Consider the following 20,338-nt stretch of genomic DNA (forward strand, 5'->3'; position numbering starts at 1 on the left):
CATGATCAGTACGACTTGCTTTGTTGGTCTAAGCTGCTTTACTTCTGTGCAATTGTTTCCTGTAGAATCTAGCAGCTGGAGTGAGGGTTCCCTTTGTTTGGAGGGCAATGTGCTGCTTGAGCGTTGTACCCCAGAGTGATGCAGATTGTACATGTTGCTGTCGCTCAGGTGGGTAAATTTTATGGGAGCTAGTTTCTGGCGCTGTTTTTCTCTGCTGTTGCTTTACTTACAGATATCAGTTAATCATGTTTGACCCTGTGAGTAAGATGGCCTTACAAAACATTTCTCAGTTACCTTCTTCAGGCATGCTGCTACACAAGAGAAATCTGGATGCTCAGGAGCCTCAAGACAGTTTTACTCCAGAAGGCTCCACACCCAGCACTTAGCACTTAGGATTGGCAAAGGAGGTAGACTGTAGTCAAAATGTGCGCTCTGAGGCAGTGTTCACATCATGAGCCTAGTCGTTCTGCTGTGGCAGCAGGTTATCAAATTTTTAGTTGGGCAATACCGACCTACCTTTACACTACTGTGTACCAACAGGCTATTTCATGTTAATAGTGCGGAAAAATTACAAGAGTAGTGAGGAAATATTGCCTGACAAACTCTAGAGGAAGCCAGATCTGTTAAGTGTTGCAGTCTCCAGCATGCATATCACTTATAAAATCATAAAGCTGAATGCCGCAAAGGAACAAACACGGGAAAACACTGAGACAGAATGAGCGAGCGCCTTTCTGTCTCTTGTGGGTGTCTTCCTGTGTTTCTTCCTTTGCGCCGTTCAACATTGTGATGAACCAACCAGCCCACCAGCAAGTAATTTTGAAAGGCAACTTTTGACACTGGACAAGAACCGCAACAGGGCTGGCCGGCTAGTAAATTTAAATTTGTATTTTTTTTGCACTCTTTTCAAAGCTGCTTGTTTCTTCGGTACTGACCTCTGTTGGATTTCTGTTAGTCTAATTTGAAAGTAACTTGCCTCTCACTACAGCATTTATAAAGTTTCAATTGGTAGTGATCCTCGCTACTGTGCTTCATTATTGAGATCTCGAGCTTAAAGGCACTTCTCTGGTCTGACATTCATGCCTTCAAGTAAATTTTGCCCACTTTAGAAGCTCCTATGTGGCCAAACTTTGTTAAAGAATCTTTGGATTGCTGTGTTTTCACATGTCTATCTTGACTGCTTAGTCGAGTGTCGCTCAATAAGCTAGTGTTTAACAGAATATTCATACTGTTTACAGATATATATAATCAATTTTTAGTTACTCTAATGATCTAAGTTAATAATTTGCTCATTAGGCTGCGTTCATAGAGAAAACTAATGTTATTTTGTCTTTTGGACTTCTTTATATTTGATATTTTGACATGTTCCTTAAGGCTGCGATTCGAGCAGTTGGCAATGACGTATTGTTAAATACCGCGGAAAGGTGCGACATGTGAAAGAAAGACGCGCAACAGAGGCACTGCCTCAAAACTGATTTTTGTTTGGAGAAACTGTCCTTATAAATTTCTCTTTCCAGAAAAGAACGCAGGAAGCACCAAACGTAAAAGATGCAAAACAAGTAAAAACAATCCTACTAATCATACATGACGGTAAAAAAAACACCACCACGTCGCCTTGGTGTAGCTGCATGTGAAAGTAAAGTTTCACCTAACTTTCTTACTAACTTTTTAACAATAATCTTTCTTTCTGCTATCACCTAGCATTGTACATTCATGTGTGCTTGCACAACTGCGGTGTTTTCCCTTTCTTTTATGATGCGTCCTATTGTTTATTTCATTGCTTTTACGAACGATGTGATTTTTCTGTAAAGGAAAACTTATAAGGACAGTTTCTCTCATAAAAATCAGTTGCGAGTCAACAAATGTATTGGTTGTCTTTCATATTTCCCGTGTTCCTGCGCTGTGTAAAAACGAATCTTCCTTTCTTATGGGAGCATCTTCTCCGTGATATTTGTGCCCCTAATAGGTCCTCTTCTATGCTTAATTTTTCTCATATTTTCTTGAAAACACCTTTCTTAATAACTGTACTGTTAGGATTGCTGATTTTGCCAGATCCTATGTCACCCTGTAATTTCTAAAGCTTATTTAGTTAATTTGAAATAAAAATGTTTGGTAGACAGGCTACTTGGTTATTCAGAACAGTTTGTAGAGGGCAGAGATTTATTATAACAGAGATAAGCTATGTGTGATCTGAAATTTGTTTTGTTTGTAAGAGTAAAGAATCGTTTCTTGTGAATAAGCTGTGTTGTACGTGTAGAGTTCCAGAGTTGTTTGAAGATGTGAGAAGTAATGTCATTTTCTATGCCAGATTTATTGCCTCAGGGCATAAATGATGGGCGAAGGTGTAATAAAAAATGTTGTAGTGATTATATTTATTGAAAAAATACTAGCTGATTTTATGAAGTCCGGTAGAGAGCGATGGTATGGTCCCTGCGTCCATGCAATTTATGAAGCAGGGTTGCTTGGTTAAAGACCCACTACCTTCAGGCGCCGGATTCTTGTAGGCTTTTGAGCAGGGCAGTCCCACAGTAAGTGGTGAATGTCGGCTTCAATGTCCTCACGTTTACATATCGGACACCTAGTCCGAGCAAAGAAATCCCGGTACTGAGATGACTTCCAAATGACGGCAGGTGTCAGGGCAGCCCCGACCCGGATCCTCGAAAGCACAACCTCCTCTGCACGGGTAAAACCACGGGGGAGGTTTACCACACACGGAGAGACGAGGGCACGTGTGCGGCGCCAGAGGAGTTCCTTTCTTGATTAAAGGAGGGATAAATTGTTCAAATGAAGGCGTCGAGACATTGATAAGCTTGGTGTCCCGAGGCGGGTCGTTAAATCTGCCTGGCTTCGAGATGTCAGAAGAACCCGTGAGACCCACTCAATACGTACCGGCTGCGGGATGCGTTCTGCGAGCCGGTGAAATTCCTGACACATCTTTGGACCGCGGCAAACACGTCGTAGCAACCGGGCTACTTGAAGGGCGCCAGTGCGGATGACAACGTGGGCCACAGGCAGCATAGCTGTGGCGGCCACGGAGCCGAGTGCTTCTTGAACTGCAACGAGTTAGCACAAAAGGACGAAGCGGGTTCCGTAAGCTGAAACCCAGCGGTTTGATTCAGGGCAGGTCTGCAGGGGCAGTAGATTGCTGTTGTTGCTTCGCAAGCCTGAATGCTTCCGTCTTCGTAGAAAACAATGGATTCTTAAGGCAGGCAAGCATCTTGTTTTTCAAATTTCTGGCGAAGCAACGATGCTGAATTAGCACACATTGTTCAGCAATTCTCTGTTGGCTTTTTGTAGCTGAGAAATACAAACTTCCATGGTTGAGGAACTTGCGTTGGCGGCTGAACAATGGAGTGTGACGTTGCGTAAGTCCCCAGTGCATGCGTGGAGTGCGATAGACTGTACTTAGGGCAGCGCGCATCACGGCGCTGCTGCACCAGCTCATCAATGGTATTGAGCTGCGTATTCTCGTGTAAAGCTATGACCGGTGTGATGCGTGGAAGGCACGTAATGGTCCTCATAACCTCTCGGTTCACTGATTCAAGGCGATCCCATAGGGCTCTTGTTAGATGTTTAAACTGGGCTTGACAAACAACACGTGGCTGAAGAACTGCCCTCACCAATAGCCCTGCAAAAAACGAGCCTGCACAACTCGTTTTAGGAGCTATTCTTCTGATCAACCCCAAAGTCTAAAAAAATAGTTTGCCTTTTTTGCCTGAGAAAGCCATGCTGTCGCTGATCCTGATTGGTGAATCATTAAGCCAAGGATTTTCACACTCGGACTTTAATGTAGTGGGGTGCCTGATAGACAAAGACGCATTGGTCTTATAGCAAGTTTACGGCGTCACCAGTGGATGGCAACCGACGTGTATGTTGTTTTATGCACGGAAAGCTGAAGTCCGAAGGATGATGCGTAATTAGAGGTAACATCCATGGCAGATTGAAGGGAAGCCTCTTGAGTACGCAGATCTTGGTGAGTACTCCACACTATCATGTCATCAGAGTACTGCAGAAATTTTATGTGACGATTGTCATGTAAGCGCCAAGCCAGTGGGATGAAAGTACTATTAAATAACGCCGGCGACAATAGTGATCCCTTGGGTTCGCCACAGAGAGGAACAAATGATCCAACCGCTTCACCGCTGAGGCATATTGCAAATTTCTAAAAACGGTTCGATAAAGCTACGCACTCTCAGAGGGAGATAAAACCTGCCAATGTAGTTCAGAACGGCTGCGTGACTGATGTTTTTTAATTGGTTTTGGGGGCAAAGGAAAATGGCGCAGTATCTGTCTCATATATCGTTGGACACCTGAACCGCGCCGTAAGGGAAGGGTAAAGGAGGGAGTGAAAGAAGAAAGGAAGAGAGAGGTGCCGTAGCGGAGGGCTCCGGAATAATTTCCGACCACCTAGGGATCTTTAACGTGCACTGACATCGCACAGCACACGGGCGCCTTAGCGTGACTGATGTTGTCATATGCATTTTCAACGTTCTTTGCTTAAACGGTACTCACATATTGGCTGCGTGTAGATGACAAAATTGCAGATGCCAAGACAGCCAACCCGTCCTTTGTACCAATAAATGGACAAAATCCACTTTGTGCTCGGTGATAAAAACCATGCTGCTCTAGCCATCACAACAATCGTGTGGCTAGCATTTTTTTCTACTAGCCTGCACAGCATAGGAGTTAAGTTTATCGGTGGTAAGATTGCAAGGACCGTCGGAGGTTTTGCTGTTTTCGGAATAGGAATCGCGACAGATGATTTCCAGCTCTCAAGCACGATGTCTTCCAGCCACTTTGTTTAAATTGTCTAGTAGTTAAGGGAGTGCAAACCTACTAAAGTTCTAGAACACCTCGTACTGAATACTAAGGTTTCACTACTCTTTGTGCTATTTTTTTAGGTTTTGCAGCGTCAGTGAGCATTTTAGGTTTTAAAAGGGTGTCAATTTTTGTCAATGCGGTTTTTTATTGGTGTGTTTGATATTTCGGCACAATCACCACTGGAGCTAAAATTAAATGAAAAGCAGATACCCTCTTTGGTGCACTGTTAACCTAATGTTCATCATTTTTCTGCAAGGATTCAGTGATTCCTAACGAAGCGTGCAGAATTAATGCGGCTGATATCACGAAAAGCGAAATGATGTTGTTGCCAGCCTGTGAACAAAATGTATTTTTTTTAAACTGGTGTTAATATTGCAGTTCCTTAAGTGAAGGCCTCCATGTGAAGGATGTTGCACAAGTGATTTTTAGTCGCTAATGATTAGCTGTCAGTTCGCCGAAACGCGCCACGCCTCAGATTAAGGGAACTACAATAGAGCCCTTTAAGGACATCTAACAAATCAACAGTGCTGTTGTTTACCAGAAGTCTATATCGTGCTATATAACTTTCGCTAGCCTGCGTATGCTTAAAAACCGTTTCGGGGAGGACGATGCTCTTCTGCCCATTTGCCTCTCGCACGTTTTCGCATTTACCTCCTGCAGCAGCTCGATGCCTTTGGCCACCGAACCCAAACTCGCGATATCAAATCCTGGCAGGTGCAGCGCCAATTTGGTGGTGGTGGTGATGGTAAAACTTTATTGGATGCACTGGGACCGGTTATTGAGGAGAGTGGACGGTTTGATCGCTCCCTTGCCTGGTCCTCATTCCCGGACACCTTTGGCGGTAGCCGCTGCCAGCGCTTTTTGAACCATAGCCCTCTGAGACTCCAGGTCCCAACAGCTGGACAAGGTCGCATCCCAGTCCTTTCTCGTTCAATGATTTACTCTCTTTATTTGGAGATTTTTCTGGCAGCCCCGTATCTTAAGACATGTGTCTGCCCACATCTGACATGATTTACAGAACCCTGAAAAAGTTGGGTCAATGATTTTGAGAATAGCAGCGCTCAGAAACGACCCTGTTTTAAGCCTTCTGATGTGTCGTTTGCTCAGTTCTATCATGGCCCTTGGCGTGCTCTGGGAACGTCTGGCTACTGAGGTGTAGATATGCGGTAATGTCCGCATATACGGTAAGCGGATTCGGTACACGATTCCAGACAGTCTTGGAATTCAGTGGAACTCCGGGAGGGAGACGCTCGAGTGGCTATGTGAGCAGCATCGCTCAGAAACGACCCTGTTTTAAGCCTTCTGATGTGTCGTTTGCTCAGTTCTATCATGGTCCTTGGCGTGCTCTGGGAACGTCTGGCTACTGAGGTGTAGATATGCGGTAATGTCCGCATATACGGTAAGCGGATTCGGTACACGATTCCAGGCAGAGTCTTGGAATTCAGTGGAACTCCGGGAGGGAGACGCTCAAGTGGCTATGTGAGCAGCATCGTTCCCTTCTATTCCCTTGTTTCCGGGCACCATACCAATTGTTCTGTTCACTGCACTGACCTATGTTGCGCGTTTGTTAAAATTTTGCTGGCAAGTGGCGCTATTCTTCCGCTTATATAATTCCGACAGGCATGTGGACAATAAGAAATTGTGCGAGGCGCCGGAGTGAGTGGCTGCCAGTGCTATCGGCACTTCCTCGGCTAACCCAACTTAACTAGTTTTCACCGAGAGTCAATCCACTTGCTTCCCCTCGTGTACGACCACAACGAAGCAGTTGCCCTCTTGCGTAGGGTTCCGCCGCGTCTACATATTACGTGCCATTTTTGCTGCCGCAATACTTCTCTATAGTTCTAACTCTGGCTTCTCACCTACCTTGATTGTTCTCGGCATGCATGCTTTTTACACTGATTTAACTAGTAGTTTATCTCTAAAGTCCTTGGGAATACCCCGTCTGTCTTCTGTTGCTGTTGGCAGCGCTTATTGCAGATCCTCAAGGAGTCGTGTATTGAATTTGTCGTTGATAATCGCAATATTTGGCTTGTTTGGCGACCTTCGAATAGTTCTTCCTGTGCGTTATGCATTCCTAGGTGGAGAAGGTGCTCAGTGGACGTCTTGGAGGGGAGTCGAAAAGCCTTCTTGGCGGCTAAATACATAAGCACTCGTGTGCTGTGCAACTCATATTCCACGTTAAATATCCAGAGGTAGAGGTAAATAACTAGAGGTAGAACGGCTAACCTGGAGCCGTCCATTCCTGCATTCCACACAGATGACATGCAGGAGCACAGTTTAACCAAACTAATCCGAAGCCCTCCGCTGCACCTCGACAAAAAGCGGTCATGCAGCTTCGGGCTGTTAAACTCTATTTGCCAATCATCTTACTTTCTACATTTAACTACAGGAGGGGACTTCATTGGCAAGATTCCTCAAGAGGCTGCGTATGTTCATACTGATACATTTTCACGGAGGAAAATATGCTCACGAATCTCAGTGAAGCAAACAGGGCAGACCTTAAGGAACAAACACATGAAGAAAACAAAGGAGCAACTACTCCTTTGTTTTCTCCGTACGTTGGCGCCACTTCGCAGTTTTGAAAAATGAAGGGGCTAAGGAGCTGTAGTTACATCAAAATTTTCCGCTCCATGGGGGCTTGCCAAACAATATGTAGACTAGTGAGGGTTACCATTCCTCAATCTCCCTCGCAAGCAGCACCATTACAGGTGTTTAAAATTTCTTGAGATTTATACTGTGTAGTTATCCTGTGACATGGCAGATGTTAGCAAACACCGGGCAGTAAAACTATTTTAAGAGATCAGTGACACAGCGAAAGAAAATTATTTATTGTGATCTTGGCCTCCACTCAGAAGCTGCATAGAGCTGTTGACTCGAAAGTTTTCAGCAGCGTTGGAGATTGAACATGTGGGCACTCTTAAGTGAGCTTTCCCGCGGTTTTCGATTGAACAAAGAGCATTCCCACCTTTCTGCAAAAGTGTGCAATGTGTGAAGCATCTGTGCAGAGGCCTTTTGGTGCTTTTACTGGCTTTCTCTTTAAACATCAAATAATTGCTCCCAGAATTCTGCTCCTGGCAAGATCGGCGCGTTCGCATGTGCCTGCTTTTTCGCCTTGTGCTGTCTAGCATTCTATTTTCATGTACAACCAACGCAAAATATTCATTGTGCAGTATGAAAAATCTCACTTGAAAGTTGTAAATAGTTAACTAAGTGATAGTGTGAAAGATGATCGCCAATATTATTTCATTACCTGTATAAACAAAAGCAGTGCACACCAGTGATGTATTCTTCATGAAATAAAACTTTTTATGGCTACATAGACGTTCGCCCTGCGTAGTTCTTGCTTTTTCCAGCGCATATGCACTCAAACAAGTGGCAAAGATTCGGGGCGAATATTAAGCAGTTGCTACACCAGCGTCCAGTGGCTTCCAGCTGGCTCATGGCTTGCTGGGTTTGATTGACATTCAATATCGAGCAAGCCATGAGCAAGCTGCAGGCCATTGGACGCGGATGTGTAAATTCTGGTCAATATTCTCCAGGAAGCTCTCAGGTTTACGAGAGTAAAAAGGAGAGGAATCCGAGACAAAGCCGCATTATTACAGCATGCCATTGGTTACTCTTTACTGTCATATAGAGAGAATGCACATCGTTCTACATGAAATGCATCTAAATTGGTTAAAAACGATGACCGCACAAATTATTGTATGTTCATGTGTTCATCGTATTGCAAGCAGTCTACCACAATTCCCTGTACAATGAACTTTAACGAACCTGCCCCATTCTCGCCGTGTAGAATGCGCGTGACGATGCCGCTTCGGGAAGACCTTTGTTCTTTACTAACATTGCGATACGGTAATGTATGGCATAAAATCAAGATTCTCATGCCTTTTAGGTTGGTAATAAGGGAGTAATTACTCATTTCCATCCAGCCACGCTCAACCATACGGCCAAAATTCTTCGCTTTCGAGTACATTTTTTCAAGATGTGCCCTCAGCACCGCCTGCAAACGAAACGCAACTTTGTTCAGCAGCTCTTAAGGGTGAGCCTGCATTTTCGATTTAATACGCCGGGTTTTAACTAACGCTTCGTGAATCGCCGAGAGGGTGAAATACAATCAATGCCCGCTCTTTGTTCCTATGCTTGGCGCAGATCTTTTTGCCGGTTTCACGCATTCGATGTTTCAAAGCAATCAAATATTGTATAAAATCTAAAAAAACAATTTATGCTCGAGTAAGTGACAGGCGTTTGAACCAGTGTCCTTGTATTGCGGTTTCTTACAAGATGTGTATTGTTTTCAGTGGCTAGGTGCGAAATAAGAGGAGGCAAGGGCACCACGACAGATGTTTCTGCTTAGTCATCAGCATATTTGTGTGCTTTCTGAACAAACGAGCGTGCCTAGGTTTTTCTTTCTGACATTCGCCTCAAGGCGGAGATTAAGTGACCTACGTCTTAGGGTGTCTCCTGAAGTGTCCCTGTCCAGCTCAATCACGAGGGCTGCAAAGCGCACCTGATCGTAACAAAGTGTGTACGGTGCCAGCAATAGGTATTGTAGTTTGGGAATATTAGACCCTCACGACACGAAGGAAAGAGGGAGATACAATTACGTCAGCCTGCTCCCAAACATTACACGCATCAGTATCCAACACTTTGTAGTCCTCGAATGAATGTGTAAAAATGGTCACAACTGCACATTTGCTTCCTTTCTTGGCCAGCCAGTCCGAAAACAACGAATTGCTCTTTTTTTGCAGCGATCACCACAAGGAGTTTTCCTGATATAAGCTGCTTGTATGTAGAACGCCCCTAAAGTGTTAGTGCATTTTTACTTTTTCGGATGCTAAAACACTTCACCAAAATGCTGAATACGTCAGTGAGCCGCGGCTGCCAGAGACAGTTGGCACGCCGCTGGGTCTTAGCTGCATCATCCTCGACATACCATATCTCGGCCTCACCTCAGCAATTTTCATTTGTTTGTTGGGCTGGTTGGTATAGCATACCAAATGCCGAAACCAGAGGTGAGGACAGAGACTAAGGAAGTTGAATTGACAAGCTGCACAAGACCATAGATTCGTTAAGGAAATTTGTCGGTCAACATTTTTCGGTCAACATCGCAGTCAGCATCGACTTGCGCAACCTAGTCACCAAAAGCAGAACAAGAAAAGATAAAAATCGCGGACATACAACATACAACGCTTGTGGATGTTCCTCTTTCACTGCACGCATGGTGGCGTAAGGAACTTTTATTATGCTCGGCGCTGTTCCCAAGGGGAGACGATGAGGCAGGCCTTTTCGGTATACGCCTGGTCTGGGTACTTGGGTGATTTCCATCTCAAAGCGAACCGGAAGGTTACTCAACGAGGATTTCGAAGTTGTCATGCTGTCGACAATATAAACTACGAATCGTCCTTTTATGGAGTGCGCGAGATGCTTGAAAGTTGCGGTTCCCACGGCTAAACATTGCAGGACTAATTCGCGTCACAAGTAGCCTCGGTTGCTTTGTGTTCAGCGTGCTTCCGCTCTCCCGCGCTATACCTCTGGGAACTTTCGTTAAAAGAAGTTTAAGTTCATTGCAAGTATCCTACCGCGGCTATTACTGCGCTTTAAGCAGCCAAATACCACACACACGCACACACTGACATCCCTCCACTGATGTCTGTGGAAGCTATGCACTGGTATTGCAAACTCAGAAATATACGCGAAACAAAAAACGGCAGGCACTGTTATGGGTCACATACTACAGGTAATGACGCATAGGAAGGGCGTGGTATCGATACGAACGACTGTTACCGCTTATTCCAGTTTTTCTCGTCTTTAACAAGAGGAAATCTTCACTCGGTTCGTGCACCTTAAAATGCGCCGCTTGACTCCTGTGATTATCCACTCAACAAACCGCTTGTTTCAGGTCGGGCTGTCAGCTCACTGTGTACGCAAGTGATGCTGTATTCTGTGTGCGGGGAGATGCAATAGAGCGTCCCTGCCATCTTAGGGCGGGCTCATAATGACACGTTTGACAGAAAGAATGAAAGTACTTACCAGCAAGAATGGAAAAAAAGGTTCGAGAGGATAGCCGCAGCCCCTCACGCACTGCTTCTTACAATGACTGCCGTCTGAATGAAAGCTAGAATATATTTCTTAACGCGGGCATCTCTGCGAGTCCAAAAAAATTGCAGATGGTCTAGCTATGGATAATCCTGGTCGAAGGCGAAAAGCTCCATCTGCCTGGTTACGTTTGTGGCTGAGGAACTTGTGCTCTCCGCGGCAGGCACTGCGTCGCACACACACCTAGCTTTAGGCTAAACGCATAAAAGTTCACCGGTGTTTTATGCAGAACAAACTTTATGCCCTGCCTTTGAGATTCCAGCAGCTGCTTCCCGGCTTCGCTCGGTCAAAAGAGTGTGACGTCACGAAGAGAGTAGGCAGCACACCTTGGATGCCTCCTTTCCTCCTCTCCGCAACACGGGGACGGAGAGCGAATCTGCTGCTCTCCACGGTAGGAGTGGCATCGATCACACCTAGCGTTCTGCTGAACGCATCAAAGTGCAGCGGCGTTTTATGCAGATCCCACTTTCATGACCTGCACATGCGATGCCGGCAGATGCTTTCCCGCTTTTTCGCTTGAAAGAAGGTCAAGGTCAAAGGTCAAAGTCGAGATCGATGGTGCAGCAGCCGCTAGTGTCGCCTGCTGAAGCTGACGACATGTGTCGAACCTGACTACCACCAGTTATGCTCATGGTTCCACCTCTAGTTACATTCAAGGTCAAACTTGCGGCCCCACTGAACTGGATCTACTTTCAAGACCAATCTCGCGGCCCCGCTGACGGCTCGAAAAGCTGGCGCAATGAAGTTTTTATCTCGAAAAAAAAATCGCAGACACTCCCCTTGCTCGACGCGCCATACTTCTCGCGAGGCTCGTTCCACTGGAGGATACGGTCTAAAGTTTCCAGGACTCACTTGCGGGACCAGAGACGCAAAGGACGGAATGGCCGGCAGTCCACTGCTCTGGTTCCTCGCTGCAGCTCCGGGCAGCTGAAATTCACGGGTGTGCATTGCACGGAAACGAAGTTAATGCCCCAGCTGAAAGCTGGTCGCGTACAAGGTGGTGTAATGCAATAAGAGTGAGTTTAGCATCACAAACAGAGCTGCAGAAAATTATCTGACTATGTGCGTGTTCCCAAGCTTTACGGAGGACACGTGTTAAGACCACTAATTACCAACTAGATAAGAGTTGGGGCGTCGCACTTGCTCTTTTGAATTTAGGAAGCGAGAAAAAATTGTGCATGGGCTCTGGAGGCTTTGAAATTACGAACAAGCCTGCTGTTTCCACTGTCAAAAACAATGTGGCACCTGGAACAGTGTGCAAAGCTTGGAGGCATGATTTGTTTCCCATAAATCATGCCTTAAATATTCTCAAACGCATCCTATATAAATTTTATTTGTAAGGGGAGGTGGTAAGTACCGAAAATTGCCTCTAGTTTACTCCCCTGGACATCCGTCTTCAAACCACACACAACAGGAATGTTCCTGAAGCTGGGGAAACATCGGATAGATTATTCTCGCTTCATTCATTTAAAAGCTCTTTCTCAATAAATTTGTTTTTGATGTCTTTGGGGAATCGCAACCTTAGGTCAATATGGAATTTAAAAACCGTGTGTTTGCTCATCAATGACGTTCGGTGCTAAAGAGATCATCCTGATTATTCTATCGCCATCTTGCATGTCCCAAATTTCTCGCGAGCACACGTTAATCTGAAACATATCGTTTATCCCTGCCACGTAGCAATTTATCTCCTTCAATCGGCACTCCACACCCCCATTCAAGCGCGCCTGGCTGACATCGGACCATCTGACGGACAAGCTGGCCTTGGTGACTCTGGCACAACAAGTACTCGACGCTTCGTGCTTTCTTTGAAGATTTCGCTTCATCCCAGTGCACAAGAAAATGAATAGCGCAACACAGAATATAGCTGCAACACAATTGTGTCATGGCACTTTTTTCTTCCTAATGATTCATTGAAAGAATGTGCTTGTTTTGGGTAGAGAATGAGACAGTAAATGACCACTTATAGACATCAAATGCCAGAGTGTGCAATCTCTCACGGTAGTACTTCCTGTCACAATTATAGGTGATTTTACGTTACCTTGCTTCGCCCATCACTGGCATCTGGCACTTTCGTTGATATTCTGTCTTGTTATGACTTCTCCAATGTTATAAATGCCCCGGCCCATGTCCCTGTCAATACTGAGTTAATAATAGACCTCTGTTAAGTTGCGATCACGAAAAACCAATAGCTGGTATTCTTACCAGTGGCGTCAGCGATTATTTATCTATTATCTGTTTTGTACCAAGAGGGCGGTGTATAGATTGTCGATGCAGAAACACTGCACGCATTACTGGAATAATTACAAAGAGAAGTACTGAACAGTGTCGATCTCTTGTAGCTGCTCTAGATTGGCACAAACTTTCAGCACTCCAAAACCCCAATGACTTGTACGAACGATTCCTAGAAAAAATAATAGAATTATATGATATCGCATTCCCCCTTTTAACAGTAAAGACAAGCAAAAGAGCCAGGAAACCTTGGATTAATTGCGAGCTGCTGCTAAGAATAAAAGCTCGAAATTCCCTTTTTCAAAAATTTTTATCATGCATAGATAATGGTTTGTTCGCGGAATACAAAAAAACCGCAATAAGTTGGGAGCAATATAAAAAAGCACGCATTCGCTATTATGCCAAGAAATTCGCTGACGTTTGCTACGATACTGGAAAGTCTTGGCGCGTTGTAAAAAGTTTACTTAATGAACGTCATACCTTTATACCCGCTGAATTAAATATTGGTAACCAAATGTTTGGCGATGCTAATCTGAGCAATGAGTTCAATAGACATTTTTTTTTCCTTCTGTATCTTTTACTGCTCGTGGTTCTTATGAGTTCGAGAAGTATATTCAATGTAAACCATCCAACTCCATGTTACTTTACCTGGCCACAGAAACTGAAATTGCCTAATCACCGGGCATAAAAATAGCAGTTCTGATTTTGATGACAATTCTGCAGTGCCAATCAAAGCGGTTTCTGATATTCTCTCTAAAGTCATATGCCACTTAAAAAATCAGGTATTATCTATTGTAATATTTCCAGACAAAACGAAAATCGCTAGTCATAGTTCTTCACACAGGCGGTGCTGCCAACTGTATCAATAACTACCGTCCAATATCGGTGCTCCCGCTGTTTTCCAAAATAGCAGAAAAAGTAATTAATACAAGGTAAAGTAAGCAATTAACTGAAAATGCGCTTCTCTCTGCAGCCCAGTATGGTTTCCAGAAAAAAAAAATCAGCTAAATCTGCTTTGTTATTCAATAAAGATAAGTTAGCATATAACATAGAAATGCAGCTGTTTACCATAGGAATATTTCTGGATTTCAACAAAGCTTTCGACTGAAACATCAAATAATTTTACAAAAATTACCGCACTACAGAATAAGAGGCGTAGCATTCCAGCTACTTCGCAGCTGCTTGTCCAACCGTTCTCAATTTGTCATTTTGATTGATATTGCTTTGGATTCGGAGTTCATAAAATAAGGGGTTCCTCAGGGTTCCATCTTCGGCCCTTTAATTTTTCATATATATAATAATGGCATCATTGCTATCCCTGGAACTACTAATCTATTCCTCTATGCCGATGACAGTAGTGCATTTTTTGCCTCACAAAACATACCCACTCTATTGTCTGTGCCAAACAAATGGCTCGAAGATCTGTCGGAATGGCTTTGTGCCAACCTGCTTATGTTCAATATTAATAAAACTAAATATGCAACTTTTTTCAGCAGTCAATAAACCAATAATTAACTCTATCCCACTTTCCTTCCAGTGTAGCCACGTAGAACGTGTGTCAGTGCATAAATATTTAGGCGTGCTGTTTCACGAAACCTCCGCCGATGTTACCAAGTAACCTTGTAACCAGCAAATCTGCCCGATGAATTGGTATACTAAATAAATTTCGCCCCTTTTCCCAATACATTTAGGAAGCAACTATATTTGTCCACGATCCTGTCTCGCGTGCAGTACTGTTTGTTAGTATGGGGAGTAGGCATGAAAACAAGCATAGAAAATATTTATATTCTTCAAAAAAAGGCTTGCGTTTCATTTACAATCTATGATGATATGACTCTATTTTAGCGTACTTTAAAATAATTGAGATATTAAGTATAACAACACTCTATAATCAACGACTGTCCGAAATTATATACATGCAATACAAAACTGATTGTGTTGCGTTTTTAAATACGTTTAACAGCAAAGATACACACTATGGTTTAAGAAAAGTCAACTTTCTAAAACCTCGTATAAGAACCGGGTTTGGTGAGCAGTTAATTCACTGGCAAATCTCGAACTTTCTTAATAGTTACCCTTGCATATTTGATCTTCTTAAACAATCATCATCCTTGTCATCTTTCAGGAAAAAACTAAACTATTCTTTGTGGAACATATGTGATTATTTGTGCCCTATTCCTGCTGTGTCCTCGCATTTCTGATTTTTTAACAGTGCGTTTGATGTACGTAAAGTGTTGTATTTTTTAAATGTTTGTAAATGCAAAGTATCCGCGACCAATTTCTGACAGTTTTGTTTTGATCTATGCCCGGCATCATGTGTTGCACATGTAATCTGTGGTGCCGAAGGCCCTGTCAGGTGACTTTTACATCACCGTTAGCATCGGTCCCATGGCAAACATGTATTTCCTAAAAATTTCAATAAACATTAAAGAGTATAAACAAAGAGTGAGGAACAGAGGACCAACACAGTGCGGTCCATCGAGGAAAATATAGTGCTACACAGTGACGGATCGTAGGGCAAATATAGAGCATGGTTAACAAGTAGTAAGCCACAACCAAGCCTTGATTGTGGTGCACTTGTTCCAACATTCGCATGTCGAAGTCGCCTAAGGATATTCTCCAAAACACCACCATCCCTCCTGTTGTCTACGCGTCCTATATAAAGTTCAGGCGCCCAAACAGCTTAGTCCAGAAAACACGCTGTCCATCGCTGTAACTCTGTCACCATAACAAAAAAGGCGGCCTTTAGCTTCATACGCACAGATTCCGCATATTTTCAAGAATTCCTTTTCAGGAAGTCATTCATTCTATGCACACTCATCGAAAGAAACTATTTTTCATTAAATATAGGTACCAAATCGAACACAACTAAATTTAAAGTGCTAATCTGTGGTTCGATGACAAGCAACTTAACCCACAATTCTAATGACGTCATTCTTTTTTGCATTCTTTCTTTTTGATCTGAAGACGCGCCTGTTGCGATGATTGATTACGCACCCTAAAATTTTGTTCCCATGCATTTGTTTAGTTTTAGCGATTTACTTGTACTTATCACTTTATAATCTAGTGATAATACTAGCGTTGAAAAAAGATTTTTAGAAAATTAAGTAAAAAATTTCGCGTATATTTTTGTTTAGTTATTCTTGCTTGTTTTCGTGTGTTCTTTTAAGTATTATGTTGTGACGAATATTTGGATTTCTACTGCTCCTCCCCCCTTATGTAGTACCTTTGAAATAGGAACCTTAAGGGTATTTTATTCAATAAATAAACGCACACTAATGTCACGCTAATATCAAGCTGAGTAGAAGTTCTCGCCATCAAGTCCTGCCCCGGGCGATAGCTCTCGCATTTCAATGCGTATAATGTAAAAACTGCAAGCATCGGGAAATTTCTTTGTGTGACAACTGGCCCGAGTGACTGCTGTAAATATCGATCCCCCTTTATAACGTGTCCAACAGGTCACACTGCGCTCTTGGGATGCAAAATTTATTAGGCACCAACAAATATTATCGACTGCTAACTTTGCACGTGACAGGCACAATGCAATGGGAGTAGTGCTCGTGGGCAATGCAAGGTCCCTACCTGAAAGGGCTTGAGTTCCTCAATAACCCAGTCAGATGAAACCAGTGAATCTGAAACAAAATGTGCAGAGTTAAGAAAGCAGGAGACACTTTATTCTAAATCGCGGAATTTGTAGAGTTAACGAGGCACGCAATTCCCAGCCAACCGAACAGAGCGTTTTACAAAGTGCGCTCTTCCCCCATGATATTGATGGCAACAGAGGTGGCGTAAATAAAGAAGACAAAAACTAAGTATTTGTCACGTATCAAGTAAAATCCTTCCAGTTGCGTAACTGAGGCTGAAGGCATCGCGTTCAATCGAAGCCGGCCTGAAATTCTTGAGCTGAGAAGCAATATAGGGTGTGCTCTTAGGCTGTTTGAGCTAAAATGATTATTTCACGTTCACAGCAACGGAATTGGCGGACGTCATAATCCATTTGTAGGCTAATAAGCTTTTAGATGTGAACGAACTCTTATGTATTGACTCTTAGGCTCTTTTCGTTTAGTGAATAGCTGCGATCCATCAGGGTACCTTATATAAATCATCGGGTGGGGAGAAATGTAAAACTGCCCTTAGCTCAGTGGCTCAAGTAATTTCAGCCTTTCAGACGTATCTAAGGGACACGTAAGCAGAGCGCAGCCACGTCTACCTCTCTCCACCCCTGCCAGAGCAGTGCCTCGCATATCGCCACTCGAACTTGAAGGAAACGGCGAAAGGAATGTCATGAGTCCACTCTGGCCTACGCCTCTTCGTGGGAGAGACTATGCGGGCTCCGCAGCCGCGTCGCGTCCCTTGGGCGCGTCTGCACGGCTGAAAATCCAAGCGTCGTAGAGCCGCAAGAAATTACAGCTTTACACATCTACTAACTGGAACTAGCTGCCCTGATGATCTGCCATAATTCTATAATTTCTACCAAGCGCCGAACTTTAAAAATTTAAACGTTTATTAGCAAGTTTAATTAGGTTATTGTATAGTCAACTTCTATCAAGACCGCTTCGGCGCCCATCAATGCCATAGCCTTGATCGTGAGAGAGTCATGACTTTTAACAAGAAATGGCCCTTTTTGAAAATCACATCTTCTCGTGAACAACCTGTAATTCATTGTTGTTCTGAGCGATTTCGAGGAAAACTGAGTGCCTCATTAGGGCTAGACGCGCAGTGATCGATTGCGTATGTAAACCAGAGTGCACGGTTGTAGCTTGCACTTTGCTGCCTACGCAACGTTAGCCATAGCGAACGCCATCACCAGTTGTTATGGAGAGCGCAGACCCGTTTTCACCCTGCGTCTTTGGGTTCTCCTCCCTACGCGTCTTCTTCGCGCGATAATATAAATGCTCAAGGACACGAGTACGGCTCACACAAAGGCATTCTAATACTGCTAGCACAAAAGTAAGCATTTATGTTCAACGCTGAAAATAACAGCTCTCTTTTTCACGAACAAACCTCGGTGACTGCGGACATGTATATTTATGAAAACATTGCATGGTTAATTATCTTATAATAACCTCTGTGCATGTATGCGCGGTTCCGTTTCTTGTCGGCCTCTGCCACTCGAGCCCCATGGAGCTTTGGTTGATCAGATATCTGTGCATTGTGTTTATATTTGGCGCAGTGATTTATAATTATCAGTACATTATTATGCGCACACAATATACCGATCAGAGGCAGTCAAATGCTGTACAGATGCGATTTAAATTTACCGACGCATGTTTTAGCAGAAGACAGTGGGAAACACACTGCATCATTTCGCGCCGAAAACGCCCCTCATCATGTGACTAACCTCGTCCTCATAGCCTTAGCTGCGTGGATACCGTTTAGTGGTTATCAGGCGGGGCGCACGGTCTCAACTCGCCGGCGTCAAGTGCTTTGAAACGCCTTTCAACATTACATCCTGAAACGACTTCATGGTGCGGCATGGCCAGCAGCAGCTGCCAATGTTATAACCATCATGAGATCACAACGGCACCCGCATTTTAGGAATGCGTAAGCATTGACGCCGCCTCGCCCCTGTTTTTCCGGTTTCCTAAACTAATCAAGTTCCATCATTGCCCATTTTCAGTTTTCAAACTTGACGCCACGCTTCTTTTTGAAGTTTGGAGGCACGTCTTAGTCCACCCACACCTCCTGTTTTTCAAATTTGGCACCACGCTGTAGCTCTGCCTACATCTGGTGTTTTAAAATTTTGCGCCACTTTTGCTTCGACTCTGCCCGCTCTGTGGACATTTTCGGTTCCAATTAATTAACAATTACACCTCATGCACCTCATGATTCCCGCTGAGCGATTTTTGGTCCTCTATTTAATGCAACCATTCCTTTCCTTACAACTCAATCAGTTTGAACGTTATTGCGATGACAATTTCGGGATGACACGACACCACAAGCATGGTCATACAAAGCATACGAATTATTAAAGCATTCAGCAGCGACGTGGCGCATGAGTTGCGCTACGAGAGCGCCAAGAATATGCCGCGGCGAAGCGTCGAAGTCTGAACGCTACACGTACGCCGGATCGCACGAGGCGCTGTTTCTTCCGCGTCGCGCCAGCGTCTCGTCTACCGGCGTTTTCCGTCGGCGGCCGCGGGAGATGGAGACCAAACACGTGAGGGCATTCGGACGTCTCCGGACGAGGATGTCCGGAGATCGTGGCTAAATTTAAGCCGCTCAATTATCTTTCCTCTGTATCTATTGCGTGGGCAAGGGAGACAATGGCACGATGACCACAAAGGCGGTGGTGCCGTCACAGCTATGTGGATTGATATGTAGGTCACTGCCAACGAGCGGCTAGGCATTAGTTTTCATTATTATTTACCTGCCAAGTATTTTTTGTGCCGACGCTGACGCCTGGCGTAGCCAGACATCTGGGACAACCGGCGTCAGCGTGCTCTTATCGCCGAAATTACGCCTCCGGCGATAATAACAATAATAATAATTGCAATAACTGGCTTTTGGGAAAAGAAAATGGCGCAGTATCTGTCTCATATATCTTTGGATACCTGAACCGCGCCGTAAGAGAATGGATAAAGGAGGAAGTGAAAGAAGAAAGGAAGAAAAAGGTGCCGTAGTGAAGACACTGGAATCATTTTGACCACCTGGGGATCTTTAACGTGCACTGACATCGCACAGCACACGGGCGCTTTAGCGTTTTGTCTCCATTAAAACGCAGCCGCCGCAATGGGGTTCGATCGCGGGAACTCCGGATCAGCAGCCGAGCGCGCTAACTATATAGCCAAAACGCCGGGTCCACTGCCGACGCCAGTAGCCGAAACGCTGACGCGACGCCGAAGAAACGCTGCCTTACGGTTCGTACTTGAAACGCTCGGCGGGTTGAACAAAAGCCAAACGTTATTGGAAAACTGCACTGACAGACACTAACCTGCCGGAGCAGCAATTCATGATTCGAGGGGCAGTCACTATAGCGCATGTTTAATTATGGCATATATGCATGCTTATGCGTGTGGGTTCTATCAATGCAAGCGGACATCTCACCAGCGCCTCAATGCAGCTTTTCTGTGTCTGGCCTCTCTCGATGAGGGCGCTCCATGTAAATGCGCCGCACGATAATAGGCTCAAGTCCGTTCCACTAAATTTTCACACTACAAAGCTCTCGTAACTCCGCCCAAGCGACAATGCTACC

Source organism: Amblyomma americanum, chromosome 1, assembly GCF_052857255.1.
Source record: "Amblyomma americanum isolate KBUSLIRL-KWMA chromosome 1, ASM5285725v1, whole genome shotgun sequence".
Lineage (NCBI taxonomy): Eukaryota > Metazoa > Arthropoda > Arachnida > Ixodida > Ixodidae > Amblyomma > Amblyomma americanum.